General features: G+C 37.7%; 2 long non-coding RNA genes across 2 annotated transcripts in view; both read right to left on the bottom strand.

Annotated features, from left to right (window-relative positions):
• LOC126747483 (uncharacterized) overlaps nt 1-8,423 on the bottom strand; it is a 22,037-nt gene extending 13,614 nt beyond the window's left edge. Inside the window, exons 1-2 of the long non-coding RNA XR_007664222.1 lie at nt 8,105-8,423; nt 7,570-8,039 (exon numbers count right to left, since the gene is read on the bottom strand). This is a non-coding gene — a long non-coding RNA (uncharacterized LOC126747483). The remainder of the gene's footprint in view (nt 1-7,569; nt 8,040-8,104) is intronic.
• A 2,894-nt stretch (nt 8,424-11,317) lies between these two features.
• On the bottom strand, nt 11,318-11,847 carry LOC126747468 (uncharacterized). Its single transcript, XR_007664215.1, has 3 exons — nt 11,570-11,847; nt 11,429-11,505; nt 11,318-11,367 (listed from the first exon to the last, which is right to left on the bottom strand). It is a non-coding gene; the product is annotated as an uncharacterized LOC126747468 (long non-coding RNA).
• Nucleotides 11,848-15,634: the final 3,787 nt, after the last annotated feature.

Below are 15,634 nucleotides of genomic sequence, written 5' to 3'. Positions count from 1 at the left end.
ACACATCTCGTGAGAGTTATCTCAGCTATTAGAAGAGCTACGATCTTGCGGATGGTCTCGTTGGATTTAGAACGACGAAACTAAGACAAAACCGTTGGAATTTTCCCGATAGCTCCCATAGAAGCCGAGATATCGACCTTCAAAGTTTGGAATTTTTCATTTTTAGGGTATACCCCCCCGTATCGAATTTTTCACCAAAAATTGATTTTTTTCGAAATCAAACTAAGTATACCAGCGTGTTATTTGGGTCACCTAGATTACGAAAACACCGGGTTATACCGGGATCCGAGCAGAACTAAGGGAATCAGAGCACTTTGAAAATCCCGAAAAAGTCGTTTCGACGTCCGTTTTTGAGGCCAAAAATGGGCATCAAAAATGCCATATCTCAGCTACTAGACTAGCTACGACCTTGCGGATGGTCTCGTTGGATTCAGAACGACGAAACTAAGACAAAACCGTTGGAATTTTCCCGATAGCTCCCATAGAAGCTGAGATATCGACCTTCAAAGTTTGGAATTTTTCATTTTTAGGGTATACCCCCCCGTATCGAATTTTTCACCAAAAATTGATTTTTTTCGAAATCAAACTAAGTATACCAGCGTGTTATTTGGGTCACCTAGATTATGAAAACACCGGGTTATACCGGGATCCGAGCAGAACTAAGGGAATGAGAGCACTTTGAAAATCCCGAAAAAGTCGTTTTCGACGTCCGTTTTTGAGGCCAAAAATGGGCATCGAAAATGCCATATCTCAGCTATTAGAAGAGCTACGACCTTGCGGATGGTCTCGTTGGATTCAGAACGACGAAACTAAGACAAAACCGTTGGAATTTTCCCGATAGCTCCCATAGAAGCCGAGATATCGACCTTCAAAGTTTGGAATTTTTCATTTTTAGGGTATACCCCCCCGTATCGAATTTTTCACCAAAAATTGATTTTTTTCGAAATCAAACTAAGTATACCAGCGTGTTATTTGGGTCACCTAGATTACGAAAACACCGGGTTATACCGGGATCCGAGCAGAACTAAGGGAATCAGAGCAATTTGAAAATCCCGAAAAAGTCGTTTTCGACGTCCGTTTTTGAGGCCAAAAATGGGCATCAAAAATGCCATATCTCAGCTACTAGACTAGCTACGACCTTGCGGATGGTCTCGTTGGATTTAGAACGACGAAACTAAGACAAAACCGTTGGAATTTTCCGGATAGCTCCCATAGAAGCTGAGATATCGACCTTCAAAGTTTGGAATTTTTCATTTTTAGGGTATACCCCCCCGTATCGAATTTTTCACCAAAAATTGATTTTTTTCGAAATCAAACTAAGGACACCAGCGTGTTATTTGGGTCACCTAGATCACGAAAACACCGGGTTATACCAGGATCCGAGCAAAACTAAGGGAATGAGAGCACTTTGAAAATCGTGAAAAAGTCGTTTTCGACGTCCGTTTTTGAGGCCAAAAATGGGCATCAAAAATGCCATATCTCAGCTACTAGACTAGCTACGACCTTGCGGATGGTCTCGTTGGATTTAGAACGACGAAACTAAGACAAAACCGTTGGAATTTTCCGGATAGCTCCCATAGAAGCTGAGATATCGACCTTCAAAGTTTGGAATTTTTCATTTTTAGGGTATACCCCCCCCGTATCGAATTTTTCACCAAAAATTGATTTTTTTCGAAATCAAACTAAGTATACCAGCGTGTTATTTGGGTCACCTAGATTATGAAAACACCGGGTTATACCGGGATCCGAGCAGAACTAAGGGAATGAGAGCACTTTGAAAATCCCGAAAAAGTCGTTTTCGACGTCCGTTTTTGAGGCCAAAAATGGGCATCGAAAATGCCATATCTCAGCTATTAGAAGAGCTACGACCTTGCGGATGGTCTCGTTGGATTCAGAACGACGAAACTAAGACAAAACCGTTGGAATTTTCCCGATAGCTCCCATAGAAGCCGAGATATCGACCTTCAAAGTTTGGAATTTTTCATTTTTAGGGTATACCCCCCCGTATCGAATTTTTCACCAAAAATTGATTTTTTTCGAAATCAAACTAAGTATACCAGCGTGTTATTTGGGTCACCTAGATTACGAAAACACCGGGTTATACCGGGATCCGAGCAGAACTAAGGGAATCAGAGCAATTTGAAAATCCCGAAAAAGTCGTTTTCGACGTCCGTTTTTGAGGCCAAAAATGGGCATCAAAAATGCCATATCTCAGCTACTAGACTAGCTACGACCTTGCGGATGGTCTCGTTGGATTTAGAACGACGAAACTAAGACAAAACCGTTGGAATTTTCCGGATAGCTCCCATAGAAGCTGAGATATCGACCTTCAAAGTTTGGAATTTTTCATTTTTAGGGTATACCCCCCCGTATCGAATTTTTCACCAAAAATTGATTTTTTTCGAAATCAAACTAAGGACACCAGCGTGTTATTTGGGTCACCTAGATCACGAAAACACCGGGTTATACCAGGATCCGAGCAAAACTAAGGGAATGAGAGCACTTTGAAAATCGTGAAAAAGTCGTTTTCGACGTCCGTTTTTGAGGCCAAAAATGGGCATCAAAAATGCCATATCTCAGCTACTAGACTAGCTACGACCTTGCGGATGGTCTCGTTGGATTCAGAACGACGAAACTAAGACAAAACCGTTGGAATTTTCCCGATAGCTCCCATAGAAGCTGAGATATCGACCTTCAAAGTTTGGAATTTTTCATTTTTAGGGTATACCCCCCCGTATCGAATTTTTCACCAAAAATTGATTTTTTTCGAAATCAAACTAAGGATACCAGCGTGTTATTTGGGTCACCTAGATTACGAAAACACCGGGTTATACCAGGATCCGAGCAGAACTAAGGGAATGAGAGCACTTTGAAAATCCCGAAAAAGTCGTTTTCGACGTCCGTTTTTGAGGCCAAAAATGGGCATCAAAAATGCCATATCTCAGCTACTAGACTAGCTACGACCTTGCGGATGGTCTCGTTGGATTCAGAACGACGAAACTAAGACAAAACCGTTGGAATTTTCCCGATAGCTCCCATAGAAGCTGAGATATCGACCTTCAAAGTTTGGAATTTTTCATTTTTAGGGTATACCCCCCCGTATCGAATTTTTCACCAAAAATTGATTTTTTTCGAAATCAAACTAAGGATACCAGCGTGTTATTTGTGTCACCTAGATTACGAAAACACCGGGTTATACCAGGATCCGAGCAGAACTAAGGGAATGAGAGCACTTTGAAAATCGTGAAAAAGTCGTTTTCGACGTCCGTTTTTGAGGCCAAAAATGGGCATCAAAAATGCCATATCTCAGCTACTAGACTAGCTACGACCTTGCGGATGGTCTCGTTGGATTCAGAACGACGAAACTAAGACAAAACCGTTGGAATTTTCCCGATAGCTCCCATAGAAGCTGAGATATCGACCTTCAAAGTTTGGAATTTTTCATTTTTAGGGTATACCCCCCCGTATCGAATTTTTCACCAAAAATTGATTTTTTTCGAAATCAAACTAAGGATACCAGCGTGTTATTTGGGTCACCTAGATTACGAAAACAACGGGTTATACCAGGATCCGAGCAGAACTAAGGGAATGAGAGCACTTTGAAAATCGTGAAAAAGTCGTTTTCGACGTCCGTTTTTGAGGCCAAAAATGGGCATCAAAAATGCCATATCTCAGCTACTAGACTAGCTACGACCTTGCGGATGGTCTCGTTGGATTCAGAACGACGAAACTAAGACAAAACCGTTGGAATTTTCCCGATAGCTCCCATAGAAGCTGAGATATCGACCTTCAAAGTTTGGAATTTTTCATTTTTAGGGTATACCCCCCCGTATCGAATTTTTCACCAAAAATTGATTTTTTTCGAAATCAAACTAAGGATACCAGCGTGTTATTTGGGTCACCTAGATTACGAAAACACCGGGTTATACCAGGATCCGAGCAGAACTAAGGGAATGAGAGCACTTTGAAAATCCCGAAAAAGTCGTTTTCGACGTCCGTTTTTGAGGCCAAAAATGGGCATCAAAAATGCCATATCTCAGCTACTAGACTAGCTACGACCTTGCGGATGGTCTCGTTGGATTCAGAACGACGAAACTAAGACAAAACCGTTGGAATTTTCCCGATAGCTCCCATAGAAGCTGAGATATCGACCTTCAAAGTTTGGAATTTTTCATTTTTAGGGTATACCCCCCCGTATCGAATTTTTCACCAAAAATTGATTTTTTTCGAAATCAAACTAAGGATACCAGCGTGTTATTTGGGTCACCTAGATTACGAAAACACCGGGTTATACCAGGATCCGAGCAGAACTAAGGGAATGAGAGCACTTTGAAAATCGTGAAAAAGTCGTTTTCGACGTCCGTTTTTGAGGCCAAAAATGGGCATCAAAAATGCCATATCTCAGCTATTAGAAGAGCTACGATCTTGCGGATGGTCTCGTTGGATTTAGAACGACGAAACTAAGACAAAACCGTTGGAATTTTCCCGATAGCTCCCATAGAAGCCGAGATATCGACCTTCAAAGTTTGGAATTTTTCATTTTTAGGGTATACCCCCCCGTATCGAATTTTTCACCAAAAATTGATTTTTTTCGAAATCAAACTAAGTATACCAGCGTGTTATTTGGGTCACCTAGATTACGAAAACACCGGGTTATACCGGGATCCGAGCAGAACTAAGGGAATCAGAGCACTTTGAAAATCCCGAAAAAGTCGTTTTCGACGTCCGTTTTTGAGGCCAAAAATGGGCATCAAAAATGCCATATCTCAGCTACTAGACTAGCTACGACCTTGCGGATGGTCTCGTTGGATTCAGAACGACGAAACTAAGACAAAACCGTTGGAATTTTCCCGATAGCTCCCATAGAAGCTGAGATATCGACCTTCAAAGTTTGGAATTTTTCATTTTTAGGGTATACCCCCCCGTATCGAATTTTTCACCAAAAATTGATTTTTTTCGAAATCAAACTAAGGATACCAGCGTGTTATTTGGGTCACCTAGATTACGAAAACACCGGGTTATACCGGGATCCGAGCAGAACTAAGGGAATGAGAGCACTTTGAAAATCGTGAAAAAGTCGTTTTCGACGTCCGTTTTTGAGGCCAAAAATGGGCATCAAAAATGCCATATCTCAGCTACTAGACTAGCTACGACCTTGCGGATGGTCTCGTTGGATTTAGAACGACGAAACTAAGACAAAACCGTTGGAATTTTCCGGATAGCTCCCATAGAAGCTGAGATATCGACCTTCAAAGTTTGGAATTTTTCATTTTTAGGGTATACCCCCCCCGTATCGAATTTTTCACCAAAAATTGATTTTTTTCGAAATCAAACTAAGTATACCAGCGTGTTATTTGGGTCACCTAGATTATGAAAACACCGGGTTATACCGGGATCCGAGCAGAACTAAGGGAATGAGAGCACTTTGAAAATCCCGAAAAAGTCGTTTTCGACGTCCGTTTTTGAGGCCAAAAATGGGCATCGAAAATGCCATATCTCAGCTATTAGAAGAGCTACGACCTTGCGGATGGTCTCGTTGGATTCAGAACGACGAAACTAAGACAAAACCGTTGGAATTTTCCCGATAGCTCCCATAGAAGCCGAGATATCGACCTTCAAAGTTTGGAATTTTTCATTTTTAGGGTATACCCCCCCGTATCGAATTTTTCACCAAAATTGATTTTTTTCGAAATCAAACTAAGTATACCAGCGTGTTATTTGGGTCACCTAGATTACGAAAACACCGGGTTATACCGGGATCCGAGCAGAACTAAGGGAATCAGAGCACTTTGAAAATCCCGAAAAAGTCGTTTTCGACGTCCGTTTTTGAGGCCAAAAATGGGCATCAAAAATGCCATATCTCAGCTACTAGACTAGCTACGACCTTGCGGATGGTCTCGTTGGATTCAGAACGACGAAACTAAGACAAAACCGTTGGAATTTTCCCGATAGCTCCCATAGAAGCTGAGATATCGACCTTCAAAGTTTGGAATTTTTCATTTTTAGGGTATACCCCCCCGTATCGAATTTTTCACCAAAAATTGATTTTTTTCGAAATCAAACTAAGGATACCAGCGTGTTATTTGGGTCACCTAGATTACGAAAACACCGGGTTATACCGGGATCCGAGCAGAACTAAGGGAATGAGAGCACTTTGAAAATCGTGAAAAAGTCGTTTTCGACGTCCGTTTTTGAGGCCAAAAATGGGCATCAAAAATGCCATATCTCAGCTACTAGACTAGCTACGACCTTGCGGATGGTCTCGTTGGATTTAGAACGACGAAACTAAGACAAAACCGTTGGAATTTTCCGGATAGCTCCCATAGAAGCTGAGATATCGACCTTCAAAGTTTGGAATTTTTCATTTTTAGGGTATACCCCCCCGTATCGAATTTTTCACCAAAAATTGATTTTTTTCGAAATCAAACTAAGTATACCAGCGTGTTATTTGGGTCACCTAGATTATGAAAACACCGGGTTATACCGGGATCCGAGCAGAACTAAGGGAATGAGAGCACTTTGAAAATCCCGAAAAAGTCGTTTTCGACGTCCGTTTTTGAGGCCAAAAATGGGCATCGAAAATGCCATATCTCAGCTATTAGAAGAGCTACGACCTTGCGGATGGTCTCGTTGGATTCAGAACGACGAAACTAAGACAAAACCGTTGGAATTTTCCCGATAGCTCCCATAGAAGCCGAGATATCGACCTTCAAAGTTTGGAATTTTTCATTTTTAGGGTATACCCCCCCGTATCGAATTTTTCACCAAAAATTGATTTTTTTCGAAATCAAACTAAGTATACCAGCGTGTTATTTGGGTCACCTAGATTACGAAAACACCGGGTTATACCGGGATCCGAGCAGAACTAAGGGAATCAGAGCAATTTGAAAATCCCGAAAAAGTCGTTTTCGACGTCCGTTTTTGAGGCCAAAAATGGGCATCAAAAATGCCATATCTCAGCTACTAGACTAGCTACGACCTTGCGGATGGTCTCGTTGGATTTAGAACGACGAAACTAAGACAAAACCGTTGGAATTTTCCGGATAGCTCCCATAGAAGCTGAGATATCGACCTTCAAAGTTTGGAATTTTTCATTTTTAGGGTATACCCCCCCGTATCGAATTTTTCACCAAAAATTGATTTTTTTCGAAATCAAACTAAGGACACCAGCGTGTTATTTGGGTCACCTAGATCACGAAAACACCGGGTTATACCAGGATCCGAGCAAAACTAAGGGAATGAGAGCACTTTGAAAATCGTGAAAAAGTCGTTTTCGACGTCCGTTTTTGAGGCCAAAAATGGGCATCAAAAATGCCATATCTCAGCTACTAGACTAGCTACGACCTTGCGGATGGTCTCGTTGGATTCAGAACGACGAAACTAAGACAAAACCGTTGGAATTTTCCCGATAGCTCCCATAGAAGCCGAGATATATATATTACTCTGTGGTTCACTTGGGTCATATGGTCAATTTCATGTAAAAAGGTTGGGTAATCAATTATATAGAAAAGAAAAGAGATGGGTTGTGATTATGATTTATTCGTAAAAAAAAACAGACAGAAAAGTCACCTTAGCAGCTCCTGCAGACGGTTCTTCTTATCCAGACACCCTGTTTAGCCTTCAGTTGTTTGCTTGAATGGTATTCCTTCCTGGAACCTTCATGATCATCATGGTATTGTGTGTTGAGTAGTTCAACATTGGGTGGATGGACTTAAATAACCTCTCAATAATTGCGTAACCAGATAAGGTTCTTTTGTTTCTACCACCATAGGCTACTACCATAGGATTGTGACGTCAATTGTTTCTGGTTTTGGAATTGGAAGGTTTTTGTTTTAAATTTTTTTCATTATTCATATTTTGTACATTTCATTTATTACAATTCATTTTACATTCTTCTCTCTTCTTTCTTCTTTCTTCTTTCTTCTTTCTTCTCTCTTCTCTCTTCTGTCTTCTCTCTTCTCTCTCTTTCTTCTCTCTTCTTACTTCTTTCTTCTTTCTTCTTTCTTCTTTATTTATCATTTTCTTCGGTACAAAGATATCTGGAACAGAGAGAGAGAGAAAAAAAATTAATGAAGACTCTTTTAACATTAAACATTTCATTTACCTATCAAAATTGACGAGTTTTGAATGACTTATGCCTTATCAAATTAGGGTGAAATCTTCTAGTAGGGTAAGCCAATCCATCTGAAAAGAGAAGTACTTCAGTATTAAGTTCCAAAAACAAGTCGGATCACGTCCCTTCTTTATAGTCCTTAAGGTCATCTCTGGATTAGTACCACGTCAGTCAAGTCCTTAATGGACGTTCTTCTTATGGACACTGGCACCCTCTAAGTGATAGTCTAAGGTCGATAGAGCCTCATTCTTTACCATGACCTTAAGAAACAACATCCTGGAAGAATGAAATCAAGCACTTGAGGACTTCTTCGGTATGTCACATTCTCGCAAAAAAAAAATGAATTTTTATATTTATGTTACAAGATCCAGGGTTCACTTTACTCACTTCCACTAGTGATAATGAGTGATAATGGTTGAAGATCCATTTATCCTTTATCTGTTGATGCATAATTCCAGATACCTGGAAAAAGACAACAGGGTATCCTACTGTATAGGTCAACTTCCTGGGAAAAGGTTGCATAATTAAATATATAAAAAGGAAAAGAGATGGAGGCACACACAGACACAAAAGTCGCTTTCAATTGACCCACCTTAGAGCAAATCAAGTCCAATTGCCACAGATCTACTTCGATATAAAAGTGAAGGAGAGGTTCCTTCTCATCTAGAACGTTTACAGTCTGGATCCCTTTGAAAGTCTTCACTTGTTTTCTGGAACAAAATTATTCATGGTGACTTTAAGCGGGTCAAGGTCGGACAGATTTTGTTTTTATTACCATATATGGAGAGTGGAAGTGGGATTAGAACGTCAATTATTCCCTGGAAAAAGTGTTTAGTGAAAAGTCCTGTCCAGGGTACGTAGACATCTGGATCAATCTAGAAAGAGAGAGAAAAAACAAAAGAATTATTACGTTCGAAAAAAACAAGTGATGAAGGCGATTGTTTTTCCTCTCACTCGCTCGTGGATATGGTCCTTGGAGCTGGATTTGATCTGTGCCAGGGGGAGGGGGGTGTGAAGGAGTCTACTGCCACATACCAACCTAAAAGTGAACATTATTAAATTGTACCAAAGAAAACAATGGAAGGAGGAGTCGCGGGATCACCTTGTTCTCTTGCACTTTTTCCATGTTAAGAGAGAAAGAAGGAAATAATTTTTGTGAGATACCAAAGTGTAATTTTTCATCGATTTCCATGGAAATTGGGTTGTGAAGAAGGGCTCCTAACAAAAACCGTATCTATGAAAAATTGAGGGTAAAAGAGAGAAATATGAGAGAGAGAATCCAAGTGGAAAATCCGGGATATTTCCCCATTTCCCCCACCGACATCCATGAAAATGGATATACTCTCACGAGATGTGTGTCGTCCTTGTACCAGGAAGATCATGAGACAGCAAGCCCCGGGTTAGGGAGCGATTACGACTGCTCGCACCTTCTCTGAGTACCGACGTCTTCAGTTCTCGATAGTCCCCACCTCCAGTGAAGATGTCAATTAGAAGATTTGGCATAACTTCCCTACTTTTCCACCGATCCTCGGGGAAATTGTACTTATGGAAAGAGAATTTAATTTGGAACAAAAAATGTATCTATGAAAAAATTTTGAAAAATTAATAGAAAAAGAGAAATATTGCAAAATGTGAGAGAGGGAGAGAATCCAAGTGGAAAATCCGAGATGTTTCCCCATTTCCCCCACCGACATCCATGGAAATGGTTGTAAAGGAACAGAAGTCGTTCTTGTATCAAGAAGATCATGAGACAGCAAGCCCCGGGTTAGGGAGCGATTACGACTGCTCGCATCTTCCTTGAGTACCGACGTCTTTAGTTCTCGATAGTCCCCACCTCCAGTGAAGATGCCAAGTGGAAGATTTGGCATAACTTCCCTACTTTTCTACCGATCCTCGGGGAAAAATGTGTCTATGGAAAGAGAATTTAATTTGGAACAAAAAATGTATCTATGAAAAATTTTGAAAAATTAAGAGGAAAAGAGAAATATTAAAAAATGTGAGAGAGGGAGAGAATCCAAGTGGAAAATCCGGGATGTTTCCCCATTTCCCCCATCGACATCCATGGAAATGGATATAAAGGAACAGAAGTCGTTCTTGTACCAGGAAGATCATGAGACAGCAAGCCCCGGGTTAGGGAGCGATTACGACTGCTCGCACCTTCTCTGAGTACCGACGTCTTCAGTTCTCGATAGTCCCCACCTCCAGTGAAGATGCCTAGTGGAAGATCTGGCATAACTTCCCTACTTTTCCACCGATCCTCGGGGAAATTGTGTCTATGGAAAGAGAATTAAATTTGGAACAAAAAATGTGTCTATGAAAAATTTTGAAAAACTAAGAGAAAAAGAGAAATATTGAAAAATGTGTGAGAGAGAGAGAATCCAAGTGGAAAATCCGAGATGTTTCCCCATTTCCCCCCATCGACATCCATGGAAATGGATGTAAAGGAACAGAAGTCGTCCTTGTATCAAGAAGATCATGAGACAGCAAGCCCCGGGTTAGGGAGCGATTACGACTGCTCGCACCTTCTCTGAGTACCGACGTCTTCAGTTCTCGATAGTCCCCACTTCCAGTGAAGATGTCAATCAGAAGATCTGGCATAACTTCCCTACTTTTCCACCGATCCTCGGGGAAATTGTATCTATGGAAAGGGAATTTAATTTGGAACAAAAAATGTATCTACAAAAAAAATCGATAAATCTAACGAGAAAAAAAATATTCCGGGGCAAAGTGCCATTTGGCCAAAATTTCCTTCATTACCAACCGATCTCCATGGAATTCGAATTATATTTAATAAACACGAAAAATTTGTAATTTTCAATAAAAAATACAACAATAACAATTTACATTAAATACATTATTAATTTATTAAAGTGTAATTCCTTCATGGTTTCTCTCTTATTTCCAAATAATGATTTTCGTGCTAATCGGGTCCTAATTCCAGGAGTCCAGAGCCGTCTTTTAAACATTACCCTGGGTCTTCCATTGGGATTGTGACAGGTCAGTTGATGGCTAAAAAAAAAATAATCCAGAGTCCAATCAATCCTTCCAGAAAGTATCCAGTTTTAATTGACTTACCTTTAGGTCGTAAAGGGAATTCAATCCAGGTAGGGCACACGTAGACACCGGGAACCATCTGAAAAGAGAACTACTTCAGTAATAATTCCCACAAGGGAGGGGGATGAAGGTGATTCTTCGATCCAGTCCTCTTCGGTCTTCACTTGTTTTCATGGCCCTTCAGGATTAGCTCTGAAATCCTGATAAAAAAAAACAAAAGATATAGTGACATGTTAGGGGGGGGGACAGAAGGGGACTTACCTCATATTCTTGAGCAGTTGATGATTTATTTGTTTTTATTTGTTATATGAGTCCCCCACTGTGACGTCAATTATTTTCTGGAAAAAAGCGTTTATGGTTCATTTAACTTATATGGAAAAGGAGCAGCTTTAAATCGCTTACTTTTTTTAAAGTAATCCAAGGCGGTCCAGGTAGGGAGTCGTAGAAATCGGGAAGCCCCTGGAACAAAAGAGGAAAAGCACGCAGGCATTAATGAGTTCAAACGGGAAAACAAGTGGCGAAGTCGTCCCTCTGATCCAGAGCTCCTGGTAGGTCGGGATGAACAATCTGAAAAACTGGAAAATTTCAGAGAAAAATAGAAGAGAAAATGTGTCACACGAATGAGAGAATCCAAGTGGAAAAACTCGTATAACTTCCCTATTTTCTTACCGATTTTTATGGAAATTAGCTCAGAGGAATGGATTTTTAATTTAGAACAAAAAATGTTTCTATGAAAATTCTGAAAAACTGGAAAATTTCAGAGAAAAAAGAAAGAGAAAATAATGAAAAATGTGTCACACGAATGAGAGAATCCAAGTGGAAAAACTCGTATAATTTCCCTATTTTCTTACCGATTTTTACGGAAATTAGCTAAGAGGAAAGGATTTTTAATTTAGAACAAAAAATGTGTCTATAAAAATTCTGAAAAACTGGAAAATTTCAGAGAAAAATAGAAGAGAAAATAATGATGAGAGAATCTAAGTGGAAAACTTAGTATAATTTCCCTATTTTTTTACCGATTTTTATGGAAATTAGCTCAGAGGAATGGATTTTTAATTTAGAACAAAAAATGTGTCTATGAAAATTCTGAAAAACTGGAAAATTTCAGAGAAAAAAGGCAGAGAAATTAATGAAAAATGCGTCACACGAATGAGAGAATCCAAGTGGAAAAACTCGTATAACTTTCCTATTTTTTTACCGATTTTTATGGAAATTAGCTCAGAGGAAAGGATTTTTAATTTAGAACAAAAAATGTGTCTATGAAAATTCTGAAAAACTGGAAAATTTCAGAGAAAAAAAGAAGAGAAAATAATGAAAAATGTGTCACACGAATGAGAGAATCCAAGTGGAAAACTTAGTATAACTTCCCCATTTTCTTACCGATTTTTATAAAAATTAGCTCAGAGGAATGGATTTTTAATTTAGAACAAAAAATGTGTCTATGAAAATTCTGAAAAACTGGAAAATTTTAGAGAAAAAAGGAAGAGAAAATAATGAAAAATGTGTCACACGAATGAGAGAATCCACGTGGAAAAACTCGTATAACTTCCCTATTTTCTTACCGATTTTTATGGAAATTAGCTCAGAGGAATGGATTTTTAATTTACAACAAAAAATGTGTCTATGAAAATTCTGAAAAACTGGAAAATTTCAGAGAAAAATGGCAGAGAACATAATGAAAAATGTGTCACACGAATGAGAGAATCCAAGTGGAAAAACTCGTATAACTTCCCTATTTTCTTACCGATTTTTATGGAAATTAGCTCAGAGGAAGGGATTTTTAATTTACAACAAAAAATGTGTCTATGAAAATTCTGAAAAACTGGAAAATTTCAGAGAAAAATGGCAGAGAACATAATGAAAAATGTGTCACACGAATGAGAGAATCCAAGTGGAAAAACTCGTATAACTTCCCTATTTTCTTACCGATTTTTATGGAAATTAGCTCAGAGGAATGGATTTTTAATTTACAACAAAAAATGTATCTATGAAAATTCTGAAAAACTGGAAAATTTCAGAGAAAAATGGCAGAGAACATAATGAAAAATGTGTCACACGAATGAGAGAATCCAAGTGGAAAAACTCGTATAACTTCCCTATTTTCTTACCGATTTTTATGGAAATTAGCTTAGAGGAATGGATTTTTAATTTAGAACAAAAAATGTGTCTATGAAAATCCTGAAAAACTGGAAAATTTCAGAGAAAAATGGAAGATAAAATAATGATGAGAGAATCTAAGTGGAAAACTTAGTATAACTTCCCTATTTTCTTACCGATTTTTATGGAAATTAGCTCAGAGGAAAGGATTTTTAATTTAGAACAAAAAATGTGTCTATGAAAATTCTGAAAAACTGGAAAATTTCAGAGAAAAATAGAAGAGAAAATAATGATGAGAGAATCTAAGTGGAAAACTTAGTATAACTTCCCTATTTTCTTACCGATTTTTATAGAAATTAGCTCAGAGGAATGGATTTTTAATTTAGGACAAAAAATGTATCTATGAAAATTCTGAAAAACTGGAAAATTTCAGAGAAAAAAGGAAGAGAAAATAATGAAAAATGCGTCACACAAATGAGAGAATCCAAGTGGAAAAACTCGTATAACTTCCCTATTTTCTTACCGATTTTTATGGAAATTAGCTGAGAGGAAAGGATTTTTAATTTAGAACAAAAAATGGGTTAATGAAAATTCTGAAAAACTCGAAAATTTCAAAGAAAAAAGGCAGAGAAAATAATGAAAAATGTGTCACACGAATGAGAGAATCCACGTGGAAAAACTCGTATAACTTCCCTATTTTCTTACCGATTTTTATAGAAATTAGCTCAGAGGAATGAATTTTTAATTTAAAACAAAAAATGTATCTATGAAAATTCTGAAAAACTGGAAAATTTCAGAGAAAAATGGCAGAGAACATAATGAAAAATGTGTCACACGAATGAGAGAATCCAAGTGGAAAAACTCGTATAACTTCCCTATTTTCTTACCGATTTTTATGGAAATTAGCTCAGAGGAATGGATTTTTAATTTACAACAAAAAATGTATCTATGAAAATTCTGAAAAACTGGAAAATTTCAGAGAAAAATGGCAGAGAACATAATGAAAAATGTGTCACACGAATGAGAGAATCCAAGTGGAAAAACTCGTATAACTTCCCTATTTTCTTACCGATTTTTATGGAAATTAGCTTAGAGGAATGGATTTTTAATTTAGAACAAAAAATGTGTCTATGAAAATCCTGAAAAACTGGAAAATTTCAGAGAAAAATGGAAGATAAAATAATGATGAGAGAATCTAAGTGGAAAACTTAGTATAACTTCCCTATTTTCTTACCGATTTTTATGGAAATTAGCTCAGAGGAAAGGATTTTTAATTTAGAACAAAAAATGTGTCTATGAAAATTCTGAAAAACTGGAAAATTTCAGAGAAAAATAGAAGAGAAAATAATGATGAGAGAATCTAAGTGGAAAACTTAGTATAACTTCCCTATTTTCTTACCGATTTTTATAGAAATTAGCTCAGAGGAATGGATTTTTAATTTAGGACAAAAAATGTATCTATGAAAATTCTGAAAAACTGGAAAATTTCAGAGAAAAAAGGAAGAGAAAATAATGAAAAATGCGTCACACAAATGAGAGAATCCAAGTGGAAAAACTCGTATAACTTCCCTATTTTCTTACCGATTTTTATGGAAATTAGCTGAGAGGAAAGGATTTTTAATTTAGAACAAAAAATGGGTTAATGAAAATTCTGAAAAACTCGAAAATTTCAAAGAAAAAAGGCAGAGAAAATAATGAAAAATGTGTCACACGAATGAGAGAATCCACGTGGAAAAACTCGTATAACTTCCCTATTTTCTTACCGATTTTTATAGAAATTAGCTCAGAGGAATGAATTTTTAATTTAAAACAAAAAATGTATCTATGAAAATTCTGAAAAACTGGAAAATTTCAGAGAAAAATGGCAGAGAACATAATGAAAAATGTGTCACACGAATGAGAGAATCCAAGTGGAAAAACTCGTATAACTTCCCTATTTTCTTACCGATTTTTATGGAAATTAGCTCAGAGGAATGGATTTTTAATTTACAACAAAAAATGTATCTATGAAAATTCTGAAAAACTGGAAAATTTCAGAGAAAAATGGCAGAGAACATAATGAAAAATGTGTCACACGAATGAGAGAATCCAAGTGGAAAAACTCGTATAACTTCCCTATTTTCTTACCGATTTTTATGGAAATTAGCTTAGAGGAATGGATTTTTAATTTAGAACAAAAAATGTGTCTATGAAAATCCTGAAAAACTGGAAAATTTCAGAGAAAAATGGAAGATAAAATAATGATGAGAGAATCTAAGTGGAAAACTTAGTATAACTTCCCTATTTTCTTACCGATTTTTATGGAAATTAGCTCAGAGGAAAGGATTTTTAATTTAGAACAAAAAATGTGTCTATGAAAATTCTGAAAAA

The sequence above is a fragment of the Anthonomus grandis genome, chromosome 19, assembly GCF_022605725.1.
Source record: "Anthonomus grandis grandis chromosome 19, icAntGran1.3, whole genome shotgun sequence".
In the NCBI taxonomy this organism is placed as follows: Eukaryota; Metazoa; Arthropoda; class Insecta; order Coleoptera; family Curculionidae; genus Anthonomus; species Anthonomus grandis.
Note: the sequence above shows the minus strand (reverse complement) of the source record. Positions and strands in the feature narration are given on the sequence as shown.